We start from the raw sequence: 13,704 nt of genomic DNA, 5'->3' as shown, positions 1-13,704 counted from the left end.
ATATATATACATATATATTTAAATGTGAGCAAAAATGGGTTAACTGCTTTGTGGTTGAAACTGGAAAACACTCAAGAATTATCTCGTCTTCTCAAACATTTGGCAATAATTGGTTTACTTAAGGAATTCAGGTCAAACATTTTCTAGAAGAGATGGAAGCATTTTGGATACTTTTAAAATGAAAAAGAGCTATTTAAATCTAAAAATCTAACATTGCTTTAATAATTAAAAATTGAAAATTAGAACAACATCTTTGAAATGACCTCTATTCAAAAGAGATAGAGAGAGAGGGAGAGAGAGGGAGAGAGAAAGACTGATATACTGATACCGACTAGAGTTCACAAAATAAACATCATTTATGGGTAGGCAACAGAGTTACTGGGTTGAAAACATAGGGAACACTGTGGGAAGTTCAGAGAGCTTGCCCTGTCTCAACGTTTTGAAATTCAAATCATTTTGGAGTACTGTGCTGGCTTAGCATAATTGGCAAGGTCAGAGCAGCCTTTTGTCTGTGATGTAGGGGTCCTTGATTTAGATGATGTTGCTTAAAAAAATGGTGCTTTCATCAGGTCACTACATAATTTAAACTGAAACATCATTTTAACTTAAGTTGCTTGATGCATCTCTTCCATTAATTTTGCGACATTTTAGGACCCAGAGTTATTTTTCAGTCCTAAGAATGGATATATAGAATTATTCTGTTGATCAGCTTCTGAATATCTTGAAATTCAAATACAGAAATATCATAAAAATGTTTTCTTTTTCAGAAGGTGGAATATTTGCATTCTATAAAACTGTGGAAAAAGCTGCAGGACACTGATCTGGATAGCAAGAGACAGAAAAATACAGCAGATCACAGGTGAGCTTTCTTTTCCCTCCCCAGGATGCATTGACTTCTATGGTGAGCTAGGAAAACTGAGACTGATTCAGTTTGGATATCTCCAAATCTAGATATTTGTATGAAAATTTCTCTAATTTGGTTTAGCTGTAAGGTAGATGTCCAAGTTGAAAATACAGAAAGACAAAACTGCCTTATTTTTTGAAAAGCTAAAAAAAAAAAAACTAGTATAATAACTTCCACTAATTAACCAATGAAGTAATTTGGTAAAAACTGTGGTTTACTTTCCTAGGAGAGCGATATTAATCACGTGACAGCGTTAATGGTAATTATATGGTTGTATCTAAAATTCCTTAGTATACTTGAATATAGATTTTTTTCCTGAACTCTTTTGAAAAATTTCCTGAATTTAAGTCACTTTATTAAATTTCCTTTTCCCTGTAAGTGGCAATGGTTAAACAAATACAACTATGTGTGTAAATGTTCTTGGGAAGTTATGCATATATAAAATAGTGTGAGCAATTCCACCACATTTGAAGTCTGATATTCATCTGTGACTCCCATCTCTCGTTCTTCCGGTTTTGTTGCTCAAGTACACCCACTGCAACAATTCTTCAATGTCATGGAGACCTCCAGCCCATCAACCCTATGTGCCCTATCCATCAGTTCCCTTCTCTCTTCATTTCCTTTCTTGTCTAGCATAATGTCATGGTCCATCATTATTATCACTCCCTTGCTAATGCCTTACACCTCCTTGCCCCTCTGGCAAAAGCTCAAATCTGACAGAACTGAACCATCCCTTTTCCATGCACACCAATTGAGTGTTAAAAATCTCACATTGAGGCTGACATACAATTTTAAATTCTTGAGCTCAAACTTCCAAGGAGCACAATCAAAAACTAAACTTTCTTTGATTTTTCCTGTTATTGGATCAAACTTTTATATACTATAACTCTGATTTGGAAGAATAAAGAGGCCTATGTATTTTCCGTAACTGTTGTGATCTTTTCCTTCTGGTCTTACTTAGTAGCAGAGACAAAGGTTAGCAGGTGATGGTGAAGAAGTAGGGTAAGAAAGACTTAGAAAGTTAGGTATGAAATTTAATTAGCATAATCTCAATTTTAGATTTTACTACTTTGTGTAACGTGTGAGGGCTTCACCTTTCAGCTACCTTGATTTTATGACAGAGGGCAAGGGGACTTCTGATTGACTTCATAAACTCTAGGCTCCTCCTCTCTTTGATGGGGAGGTGGGGTGTCTTATCTGTATTTTCAGTTATCCCTTTGCACAATATTCACGGAGATATATCAGGTCTTCCACAGTCTTTGGGGGTCTAGTGAATACATTATTTCTGAAATCTGCAGTCTTAGCCATTTGTTCTTGTTGGACTGATTTCAAATTTTATAGTCCCCTTTGTCCAGTACCAGGACCCTTAGGATCACCCAGTCTTTCAGTACCATTATATCCATTCACATTGGACATAATCTTTAAAAAACCAGTAGCAATACGTGTGTTTTGGTTCCATGTCCGTCATTCAGACTTGGTGGTAAAATGCATAAGGGGCTTTTGTTGGTAGGTTGTGTCTTTGCTGGGCTCTGCCTGGAGAAGCAGGATGCTGGCTCCAGCGTCCTGGGTGTCTCTGTACCTATCTGAATGTCTTTGCATACTCACTTCTCAGAGTTGACGTTGAGATGCAGGAATGATGAAGATGATTCTGTACCTCTTGTTCTTTTCCTGTCTAGATTCTTCCAGGGCTGATTAAGGAGAGCTCTGCCCTTTCCAGTATGGTATGGACTTTTCATGTGTCTTATCTTGGATTTGTCTACTGATAATGAACCTGATGGTCAAACAGGCCAGACTGGCTTTTGATACATTATTCTGAGTTGAAGGAATTTAGAAAATCCCCTTTGTCTTGAAAATGCCTGGCTTTTAAATTTATGATTTTGCCAGGGATTCAGATGAGTACTGGTTGCTTTCTTTTTCTTCTGTTTGTTCTGGTCTCCACCCTCCCATACCCCCTGACACCGGCTCTCTAACTCCCCGATAGATGGATGCCTCCAAACAGAGAGAAGGTCACGTCCATGGAAAAGTAAAGAAGAAAATCACATTAATATATATCAAAAATTGTTATCCTTGTTCCACTGCTAAGTTTACTTTTCTAGTTTTCAGAATGACTGTTTTGTCTGTCTACTTGCTCTTTGGAACTGTCATTACTCTTCCCTCTTTTTTCCTAACTAGTTCTCAGCAGAAGACCCCACTCATATATCCCTGGAAAATATCAGTCATCAGAGAGCTTGCCCTATGGGACCAGTAAATTGCCTACATCTCTTCTCTTCTTTATAGGAAAGATCAAGGAAGAATCACTTCTTGGGGCTGGTGCTGTGGTGTAGCGGGTAAAGCCATCCTGGCTCCTGGCTTCGGATCGGCGCAGCTTTCGCTGTTGCAGCCATTTGGGGAGTGAACCAGTGGATGGAAGACTTCTCTCTCTCTCTCTCTTCCTCTGCCTCTCTGTAACTCTACTTTTCAAATAAATAAATGATTCTAAAAAAGGTCAATTCTATCAAAGGCCAGTACCTTCCATTTTTCTTGAGGTCTTCTTTCCTTTTTCTTTCTAAAATGTTAACTATTTTTATTTGCTTAAAAGGCAGAGAGACATAGAGACAGACAGAGATGTTTCATCTGCTGATTCATTCCTCAAATGCCTACAATCACTGGTGCTGGGCCGGGAAGAAGCCAGGGCTCAAGAACTCTATGAGGGTTTCCCGTGTAAGAGTCAGCAACCCATGCGCATAAGCCATCACCGCTGCCTCCTGGCTGGACATTAGTTAGAAGCTGGAATCAGGAGTACAACTGAGACTCGAACCCAGGCATTCTGGTATGGAAGGCAGGTGTCTCAAGAAGCATCTTAACTGCTAAGCCAAATGCCCACCCCTCTCTTGTCTTTTAAAACCTTTTAATTCTTCCATTTATCTTTTGTGTTCTGAAAATGTCTCTTTCTACTGAAATGTTCTCATTGGTATATAAATGTACTATAATATTCCTCTTAGAGAAAAAAATCCCCAATAACCACACATGTCACCCCACCCTCAATTCAGTGCTTCTTTCTTCTGCCACCCTGGACGTTCAGATTCCGTAAAGAAGTAGTGCACACTCAGCCTCATTTCCCACCTTCTAGTCAATTTCAGATCACTCAAATCTGGCTTGCATCTCTACCACCTCCCCAACATCGTTGGTGCAAATCCAGTGTTTATGTTTCTGTTCTCATCTTACTCAACTCCCCAGCAGCATTCGCATGGTTGGTCATTTTCTCCTTTGGGAAAGAATTTTGTATCTTTCCTTCCATGATGTCACACTCTTCTGGCTTTCTTCTTGTCTCACCAGCAACTCAGTCTCATTCTCCTTTACTGGCTCTTCCTCATGACGCAGACTGTAAATATGGGAGATCTTCAGGGCTTGGTCCATCCTGCGTGCATTTTAAAAATATTTTTCTCCAAAGTGATCACATTCAGTTTTAATGCCATGTGTGCTAGAATTTTCCACATTTGTATCTCTTCCCCAGACTTCTCTGAGCCAACCACTCAAATATTCATACTATCTTCTTGATCTCTCTCTTTAGAAGAATCACAGGAATCACAGCCTTAAGAGGGTTTGATTTCCTATTCTTCATTGCCTAATAATCCCCTTAAGTCTTCTGTGTCAAAAAAATAGTGACACCCTCCTCTAGGTGCTTACTCTAGAAATATGACAGATTTTCTAGATCTCTCATTTGCTTCTTTTTTTTAAAAATTTGTTATTTGAGGTGTAGAGTTACAGAAATAGAGAGGGAGAGACAGAGAGAAAAATCTATGTGCTAGTTCACTCCCCTGCTGGTTGCGATGACTGGAGCTGGGCCAGTCTGAAGCCAGGAGGTAGGAGCTTCTCCCAGGTCTCCCACCTGAGTGCAGGAACCCAAGGACATGGGCCATCTTCTACTGGTTTCCCAGGCCATAGCAGAGAGCTGGATCAGAAGAGGAGAAGTCAGGACACGAACTGGCACCCATATGGGATGCTGGTGCTGCAGGCAGAGGCTTAGCCCACTACGCCACAGAGCCAACCCCCTCAGTTGCTTATTTTCAGTCTCGTGAAGGTTTATTTTTCTTGATGCATTCTTTAAACTGTATTTTGTCTTAGCATCTATCCTCTCTTCATTTGAATATTTTTCTCTATTAACTGAATATACTCCTGTAGCTTCATTGATATGATATGATGATGACTCTCTGAATTCCGTCTCTAACCTTAGATTTTCTTCTGAAATCATGGCTTTTATATTTAAATATTTAGCCAAAATTTTCATTTGGGTGTTCTGTTGAAAAATCTCAAGTTAACATAACCAGAATGAATTTACTACACTTTCCCAGAAACTTGTGCTTCCTTCTTGCTCTCTTGTTCAGTGAATGATAATAAAGTCACAAGCAAGAATCCTGGATATCTTTCTTGCTGCATTCTTTTTTTTTATTCACATGAAATTCACCAGAAAGTTTTGTTTCTTTAACTTCTAAATTATATAACTAATTCATCAACTCATCTTTTATTGTAAGACACCTTGGAACAGATGTCTCTTTAAATTTTTAAAAAAAATTTATTTGGGGGCAGGGGAGAGAGAGAGAGAAGACAAAGAACCAGTTGCAGATGGTTCATTCTCCAGTTGGCCAAAATAGCTGGGACTGAGCTGGAGCCTGAGCTATTAGGAGCTGGGAATGCAATCTACATCACCCATGTGGCTGATCAACCTAGGTTGATAGGGACGAATCTTCATATTATACTGTCTGAACTGTTTCACCAGTCTCCTCATTTTCACTTTTACTCACTTCCAGTTCATTCTTTAAGAAGCCAGAGTGATTTCTGAGAGTAACTTCATGTCATTCTTCTATTTCAAGCCATTTGTTTTCATATTATAGTTTCTAAATCTGCACTTACCTATGGTTAGAATACCTTACCTGTGGTTACAATCTTCAGTTAGAATTTATGTTCTATGTGAGCAAGGTCATAGCTTCTCATTTTGTTTGTTAAGAACCTTGAATTGGTTCTTAAGCATCATTTCTTTTTTTGAAATTTTATTTAAGGAATACAAACTTCATGCATTTCGTTTATATAGATTCAGAAACATAGTGATTCTCCCCACCTTACCTCCCTCCCACCGTTCTCCCACACTTCTTTCTCCTCCCCTTCCCCTTCCCATTCTTATTCTTTTACAAAGATCTATTTTCATTTAACTTTATACTCATATGATTAGCTCTATAGTAAGTAGAGGGATCAACAAGTATTATGAAGAAAAATGCTAAAAAAAAAAAACCCAAATAACAGAGAAACAAAAAGCATTGTTCCTCAACAGTCAAGAAAAGGGCTATTCAAAATCATCACATCATTAAGTATCACCTCTTCCTTCCTTCCTTCCTTCTTTCCTTCCGTCCTTCCTTCCTTCTTTCCTTCCTTCCTTCCTTCCTTCCTTCCTTCCTTCCTTCCTTCCTTCCTTCCTTCCTTCTTCCGCTCTCTCTCCCTCTCTCTTTCTTTTTTTCCCTTTTTTTTTTTTTTAAGATTTATTTATTTGAAAAGCAGAGTTACAGAGAGGCAGAGGCAGAGAGAGAGAGGTCTTTCATCTGCTAGTTCACTCCCCAGGTGGCAACAATGGCTGGAGCTGCACTGATCCAAAGCCAAGAGCCAGGAGCTTCTTCTGGGTCTCCCACATGGGTGCAGGGGCCCAACCACTTGGGCCATCTTCTACTGTTTTTCTAGGCCATAGCAAAGGGCTGGATTGGAAGTGGAGCAGTCAGGACTTGAACCGGTGCCCATATGGGATTTGGGCACTGCAAGTGGTAGCTTTATCTGTTACACCACAGCACCAGACCTTAGGCATCACTTTTTAATGGTAATATTAGACACATGATGAAAAACAGCAAAGGAACCCAACTATTATTACAGATGTCTAGTCACCACAAATTTCTAAGTAATGCAGTTCGTTTTTACTGAAACAACAACTTAGTGATTTTAGACTAAGAAATTTTAATAAGGAAAGCTAGTATGGAATTCCACTTTGCAGCTGCCTTTTCAAGGGATTGGGTGTCTAGGTATATGATTGGGTTGCTGTTCCCAGTAGCTTTATATGTGCCCTATACCATGTTCAAGCAAGTTCAGGACCACAGGTAGGTCACCTGTAGAAGTACATGTGTACAGAATTCTAACTAGCTTGGACATAGTTGTAGATATTCATGTGGTGACTTCTGTCTTTCTTGGACATGATACTATGGATTCTGTAAAAACAAAAGACAGATGGGAATGGGAAAATGGCACATTAAGGAAGTGCACGCTTCGCAGGGCTACGGAGAAACAATAAGAAGTGTAGAAGATTAAGACAGAAAACCACCCAGGAAGCCCCACGGTGGGAGGGGAACCAGCTTAAACTGGAGCGTTGGGTGTTAGCGCCCACGCAGAGAGCTCGGAGAGCCAGAGCCACGGACAGCCAGCATTTTTGAGATGGGGAGGGGACAGGTGGAGGGCAGCAATCCCGTGAGAGCATATCGTGGGTCTGATTGAGAACCCGGGGAGCCAGCAGTTGCTGGAAGTCGCCAGAGTTCCACGTGGAAGAAGAGAGAGGCTACTGATTCAAACCAATCTCTCCAAGACAAAACCCATGGCCCGGCTGAGAAGGGATAGTCGCCAATTTCGAATCAGGACTGCAGCTAGGAAAGCTTGCAGGCACGCACATAGCACAGGGAGACTGGGTGCCTGAACGCAGTGCCGGCAGTGGTGGTGGGCAGGTGTCGAGCCAGTCACTGTGGTATGTGACACAGAGCTAGGAACGGAGGGAGTGGCCCACAGCCCCCACTGTCTCAGAGATGGATTAGGAAGTGGGGGAGCAATTACCAGAAACAAATGGGCCCCACCACCACTAACCTTAGGGGCTGAGACCTGCGGGCCTAGGTGGCTACGTGAAAAGCTGCAGGGAGTAGCTGGAATCATTACCCTGGAAACTTGCTCTGCCCAAGAGCATTGACCAGAACCCCCAGGCCACACCCACCACACACCTCCTGGTATTCACTGGAAGGGCAGACATTCCAGGAAGCCACAGAAACATAGCCCATCCCCCCCAAAAAGTCAACAGAAGAAAAACTTAAAAATCAATTCCCAAAATGCCAACAAATAAGAATTGAAATTCGGGCTGCTGCCGTGGCTCACTTGGCTAATCCTCTGCCTGCAGTGCCAGCACACTGGGTTCTAGTCCCAGTTGGGGCACCAGTTCTGTCCCGGTTGCTCCTCTTCCAGTCCAGCTCTCTGCTGTGACCTGGGAAGGCAGTGGAGGATGGCCCAAGTGCTTGGGTCTTTGCACCTGTGTGGGAGACTGGGAGGAAGCACCCGGCTCCTGGCTTCAGATCAGCACAGTGCTGACCATGGTGCCCTTTAGGGGAGTGAACCAATGGAAGGAAGACCTTTCTCTCTGTCTCTCTCTCTCACTGTCTAACTCCGCCTGTCAAAAAAAAAAAAAAAAAAAAAAAAAAGAATTGAAATTCAAATAGCAAACATAAGGAAGTCACCATGAACCCCCAGAGGAACACAACATTTCAGTATTAGAATGCGAAGATGAAGAGGTCAAGCAAATGCCAGAAATGGGATTTAGAAAATTAATCATAGGATTATTAAAAAATCAGAAGTAAATCCACAAACTAAAGAAGACTATACAAGACATGAACAAAAAGGCATTCTGGTTGGGCCCACAAAGAGCATTTCAGGCATGGAAAGCCAATACACTGTGGCAACAAGTGTCCTGCATGAAAGACTTCTGTGGGTGAGACCCCAGTGCAAAGAAGTGGCCCTCAAAGAAGGAGGTACTTATCTCTAAAGGGAAGAGAGAACTTCCACTTTGCTTATGGCCTTGTCTAAATACTGACAGAGTTTGTGGATTCAAATTCTTCCATAACCTAGGCAGCTCATGTCAAGAGCCTTGGGTGGTCACTGACATTTTACAAAAAAGTGTTAATTGTGACATTAACAGCAGGAGTTACTGGGCACTAACTTCCCATGTAGGACCTCTGTCCTCAAAGAGTTGTATTATGAGAATTAACAATAAAACTTGTTCTCAAAGATTTACTTCATTTTAGTGCATTAAGTGGAGGATATTTTTTTAATTTTTAATTTTTAAAATTTTTTTATTTAATAAATGTGAATTTACAAAGTGCAACTTTTGTATTGTTGTGGCTTTCCCCCCTCCAACCGCCCTCCCTCCCATGGCCCTCCCCTCTCCCACTCCCTCTCCTATCCCGCTCTTCATCGAGTTTCATTTTCAATTACCTTCATATACAGCAGATCAACTTGGTATATACTAAGCAAGGATTTCAACAGGCTGCACTCACACAACCGCACAAGGTATAGGGTATTGTTCGACTGGTAGTGTTGTCTTTAAGTTTCATAGTAAAACACATTAAGGACAGAGATCCTACATGGGGAGCATGTACCCAGAGACTCCCGTTGTTGATTTAACAATTGGCACTCTTATTCATGACATCAGCAATCACCCGAGACTCTTGCTATGAGCTGTCTAGGCTATGGAAGCCCCTTGAGTTCACCAACTCTGAACTTGTTTAGTCAAGGCTGTATCACAGTGGAGGTTCCTTCCTCTCTTCGGAGAAAGGTGCCTAAGTGGAGGATATTCTTATGTCTCAAGTTTTAGATAAGCCTAAGTGCTCAACTCCATTGCTTGTTTCCTTAGGTGCGTCTTTAATTAATGATAAAGCTTGTTCTCAAAGAAAAAAGTATATTTTTTGCAAAAGTTAAAAGAGAAATAAGAAAGGAAGAAGGAGGAAGGGTGAGAATGCGAGAGAGAGGGGATGGGTGGGAAGCATCATTATTTTGTTAAAACTGTATGTATAAAATATATGAAAGTTGTTCCATTTGTATAAATAAAAAATTTAATAAAAAGGCACAAAAGGCAGAACATTTGGTGTCATGTACTAAGATATGGTCAAATCACTTGGTAAGAAATGTATTTCAATTTTATGTCGCTCCCCCTCTTTGTGGAAGAACGACACAGGACCCTGCGCTGTTCTTTCGTCTGCTCGGCCCTCCCCGGGTTTGCTGCTGGTTCTTCCCGGGTTGGCTACTGTCCCTTCCACCTCCGTGGAAGGGCAGTTCCCCCTGGCCGCATTCCCCACTTCCGCAGGGGAGCGGCACACCGCCGGCCGGTTCTCTCGGGGGCTGCACGGGTTCCCTTCAGCTAGATGTTCCCCATAGATGTTCCCGGTGCATGCCGTCTCTCTCCTCCTTTATAGTCCTCCTCCGCCAATCCTAACTCGGCTGCCCACACGCCGAGTACGCTGCTCTCCTCCAATCAGGAGCAAGTCCTACAGTTTATTAGTTGAACTGGAGGCAGCTGTGCGGAAGCTGTTTACTTCTCTCCCAGCGCCATATTGTGGGAGAGCAGATGCATAGAATAAGTCCTAATTCCAGTAACTCAGTCTAGTCCGGTTTGCTCCCCACAATTTTATTTACTTATCTATTTATATTAAGAATACCAACTACTACTAAAATAAGCTCCCTGAGTGGGAACTGAGAATGGAGGTGGAGGAGAGGTGGGAATGTGGGTGCGAGGGTGGGTATGGTGGGAAGAATCACTGTATTCCTAATGTTGTACTTATGAAATGCATTGTTTATATTCCTTAAATAAAAGGTTTCCTTGGGAAAAAAATAAATAAAATAATGATCAAATAAAATAAAACACCCTCTGCTCCAAAACCTCCAGCAAACTGATATTCTATAGTACTATTTAAATAATCATAGGAAAGATGACTTAATGGTTTTTGTGTTAATATCTTTTAATTTCTCTCATTTGCCTTTTGATCTTAACTGGGGATAGAGGAATCTGTGTCTTATTTTTTGGCACATCATCAGTTTGTAAATCATAATTTCAATAAATATATTGAAAATTATCTGAGTGAAGAGTTGATAGAAGTGCTGAAGAATGAGATTATGAGGGTTTATACATTTGACACACTAGCTTAAATTGCTGCTTAAGATGCCTTCATCCCTTGTTGAAGGGCCTGGTTTGAGTCCTGGCTCTGCTTCTGATCTATATCATTACTCAGGCACACCCTGAGAGGCACTAGGACAGCTCAAGTACTTGGGTCCCTGCTACCCTTATGGGAGACCCAGATGGTGGCTCCTGGCTCCGGCTTTGGCCTGATCCAGCCTTGCCTGTTGGGAGCCTTTGGGGAATGAACGCAGTGATGGAAGTTGTCTCTCTCTCTGTCTCTTCCTTTCTGTCTCTCTGTCTTTCAAAGGAAAGGAAGGCAGGCAGGCAGGAAGGAGGGCAGGAAGAAGAGCTGTTCACTTTGTGTGATGATGCATACATGTGTGTTCACTAACTGTAAAGGTAGCAAATGCTCTGCTCTGGTGGGGGATGGCAGTAGGGAGGGATTATGCATGTGTAAAAGAAGAGGACACACGGGAAATCTGTACTTTCTGCTCATTTTTGCTTTCACCACTCTAAATATTAAAGGCTATTAAAAGAAGGTATCTCTTATCATTGGCAGTGCTGAGGGTGGAACTCAGAAGTTTCAGAGCCTCAGGGTAAGGCCTATCTTCATTTAATACCTGCTGTAACCACTGTAATGATTTCTCAGATATCCCACAATAAGTCAGGTATCTCACAATAACACGGTGAGAATGCACACACCCAGAGTTAGTGGAGAGAACATTTACTTGGTCAAATGTGTCAATCATATGTGTTTACATAAATATGAGGTAAATCAGAGTCCTTCATTGACCTAATAACCTTAATGGTAGTGTGGTCAGCTAAAGAAATAGAGAATAACTCAGCCAATTTTAACACTTCATTCTTTTGTTTTTCTTATGTTTGCAGGGTTGGCATTGTGTAGCAGTGGGTTAAGTTGCTGCCTGAGATGCCTATATTCCATGTGGGTGTCAGTTCTAGTCCCGGCTGCTCTACTTCTAAAGCTGTTTCCTGCTAATGTGCCTGGGAAAGCAGCTGAAGATAGTCCAAGTACTTAGGTCCCTACCACACACATGGGAGACCTGGATGGAGTTCTTGGTTCCTGGTTTGGCCTGGCTTAACCTCCACTACTCTGGCCATTTGCAGAGTGAACCAATGGATGGAAGATCTCTGTCTCTCTCTGTCTCTCCCTTCATATGTAACTCTACCTTTCCAATACATAAAATAAGTTTTTTTTTTTTTTTTTGACAGGCAGAGTGGACAGTGAGAGAGAGAGACAGAGAGAAAGGTCTTCCTTTGCCGTTGGTTCACCCTCCAATGGCCGCCGCGGCCGGCGCGCTGCGGCCGGCGCACCGCGCTGATCCGATGGCAGGAGCCAGGAGCCAGGTGCTTTTCCTGGTCTCCCATGGGGTGCAGGGCCCAAGCACCTGGGCCATCCTCCACTGCACTCCCTGGCCACAGCAGAGAGCTGGCCTGGAAGAGGGGCGACTGGGACAGAATCCGGCGCCCCGACCGGGACTAGAACCTGGTGTGCCGGCGCCGCAAGGTGGAGGATTAGCCTAGTGAGCCGCGGCGCCGGCCAAAATAAGTTTTTTAAAAATATTATTTTTGCATTGCTAATTTGATGGTTAATGTGAGATAACGCATGGCTAGCTGAAGAAGGTCCTCAATCTCTAGATGCAATCCCATATAAAATGAATTGTTCCAGTGTATAAAAGGAATCTAATAATGGAATATTTTTTTTAACAGTAAAAATTATTTTTAATACACACACAGACAAAAAAATTGTATCCAGAATATATAAAGGGCATCTACCTATAAATCACAGGAAAAAAAAGCAGAAATCCACATAGACATAAATATGAATAGGAAAATGGCACAAAAAGAAAACCAAGCTGCTGATGAAAATATGAAAAGTCACTCAACCTCACTGGTATTAAAGATACGTATTTTTTTTTAACTTTTATTTAATGAATATAAATTTCCAAAGTACGATTTATGGATTACAATGGCTTCCCCCCCTAAAAATGGAATATTAAAAATATAATTTTGTATCACTTCTTGGCCTTTTGGCTAAGATCAAGTATAAAAATATATTTTTGTAAATTGTGTCTATCAGATGTTTTTTAGCTGTTAAGGAAAGGAAAACAATCTTATGGATTATTTTTTCTTTAAACTTTTATTAGAGAGAAAAAGAGAGAAAACACTTCCACCTGCTTATTTATTTCCCAAAGGCCAGCAACAGCTGGGGCTGGGTCAGGAAAATACAGGGCTTCAGAACTAAATTGAGTATTCCATGTGTGTGGCAGGGACCCAATTACTTCAACTGTCGCTACTACCTCCCAGGGTCTGTATTAGCAAGAAGCTGAAATCAAGATTCAGGGGTGAATTTTGAACTTAGGTGCCCTGATGTGGGATGTTGGCTTCCTAATCAGCAGCTTAACGGCTAGACCAAGTGCCCACTCCTCTTCTGGATTCTTGTGCATACCTGGAAGTGAAGATGTCTCCTGTAGTAAGTTGATCTTGTGCTCTGTTAAGCATATATCTTATCCTTAAAAAAATTAATTGCATTCTGTAAAACTTGTTTTTTTTTTTTTTCCCTAAGAATCTAATAACTTGGCCCAGGAGTATCAATCAATGAAGCTCAAGAAAAACCAATGGAAAGTGGGCACTCAACTGCTCAAAGGAGGGTTTCCAAGAATGAAATCAGTGTAACAAGAGGTGAATTGCATCCTTCATCAAACACATGTAGAACAGATCATAAAGGCATCAACTCCCAATTCTGAAATGGGTGGTCTTTGTACTGCATGTCTAGTTCCCAGTCTAACAAAGGTTAATGCATTTTTGTACCTTAAAATGCCAAAATAATAAATCCTACGTGGGTAAA

General features: G+C 41.4%; 1 long non-coding RNA gene across 2 annotated transcripts in view; it reads left to right on the top strand.

Moving 5' to 3' along the window:
• Nucleotides 1–13,704, top strand: part of LOC127483278 (uncharacterized) — a 68,139-nt gene extending 54,435 nt beyond the window's left edge. For both annotated transcript variants that reach the window (XR_016212034.1, XR_016212035.1), the window contains exons 2-3: nt 768–859; nt 13,423–13,704. This is a non-coding gene — a long non-coding RNA (uncharacterized LOC127483278). The remainder of the gene's footprint in view (nt 1–767; nt 860–13,422) is intronic.

The sequence above is a fragment of the Oryctolagus cuniculus genome, chromosome 8 (assembly GCF_051225735.1).
Source record: "Oryctolagus cuniculus isolate XC-2025 breed Fujian yellow rabbit chromosome 8, ASM5122573v1, whole genome shotgun sequence".
Classification (NCBI taxonomy): Eukaryota; Metazoa; Chordata; class Mammalia; order Lagomorpha; family Leporidae; genus Oryctolagus; species Oryctolagus cuniculus.
This window is presented reverse-complemented; position numbering and strand designations above follow the sequence as displayed.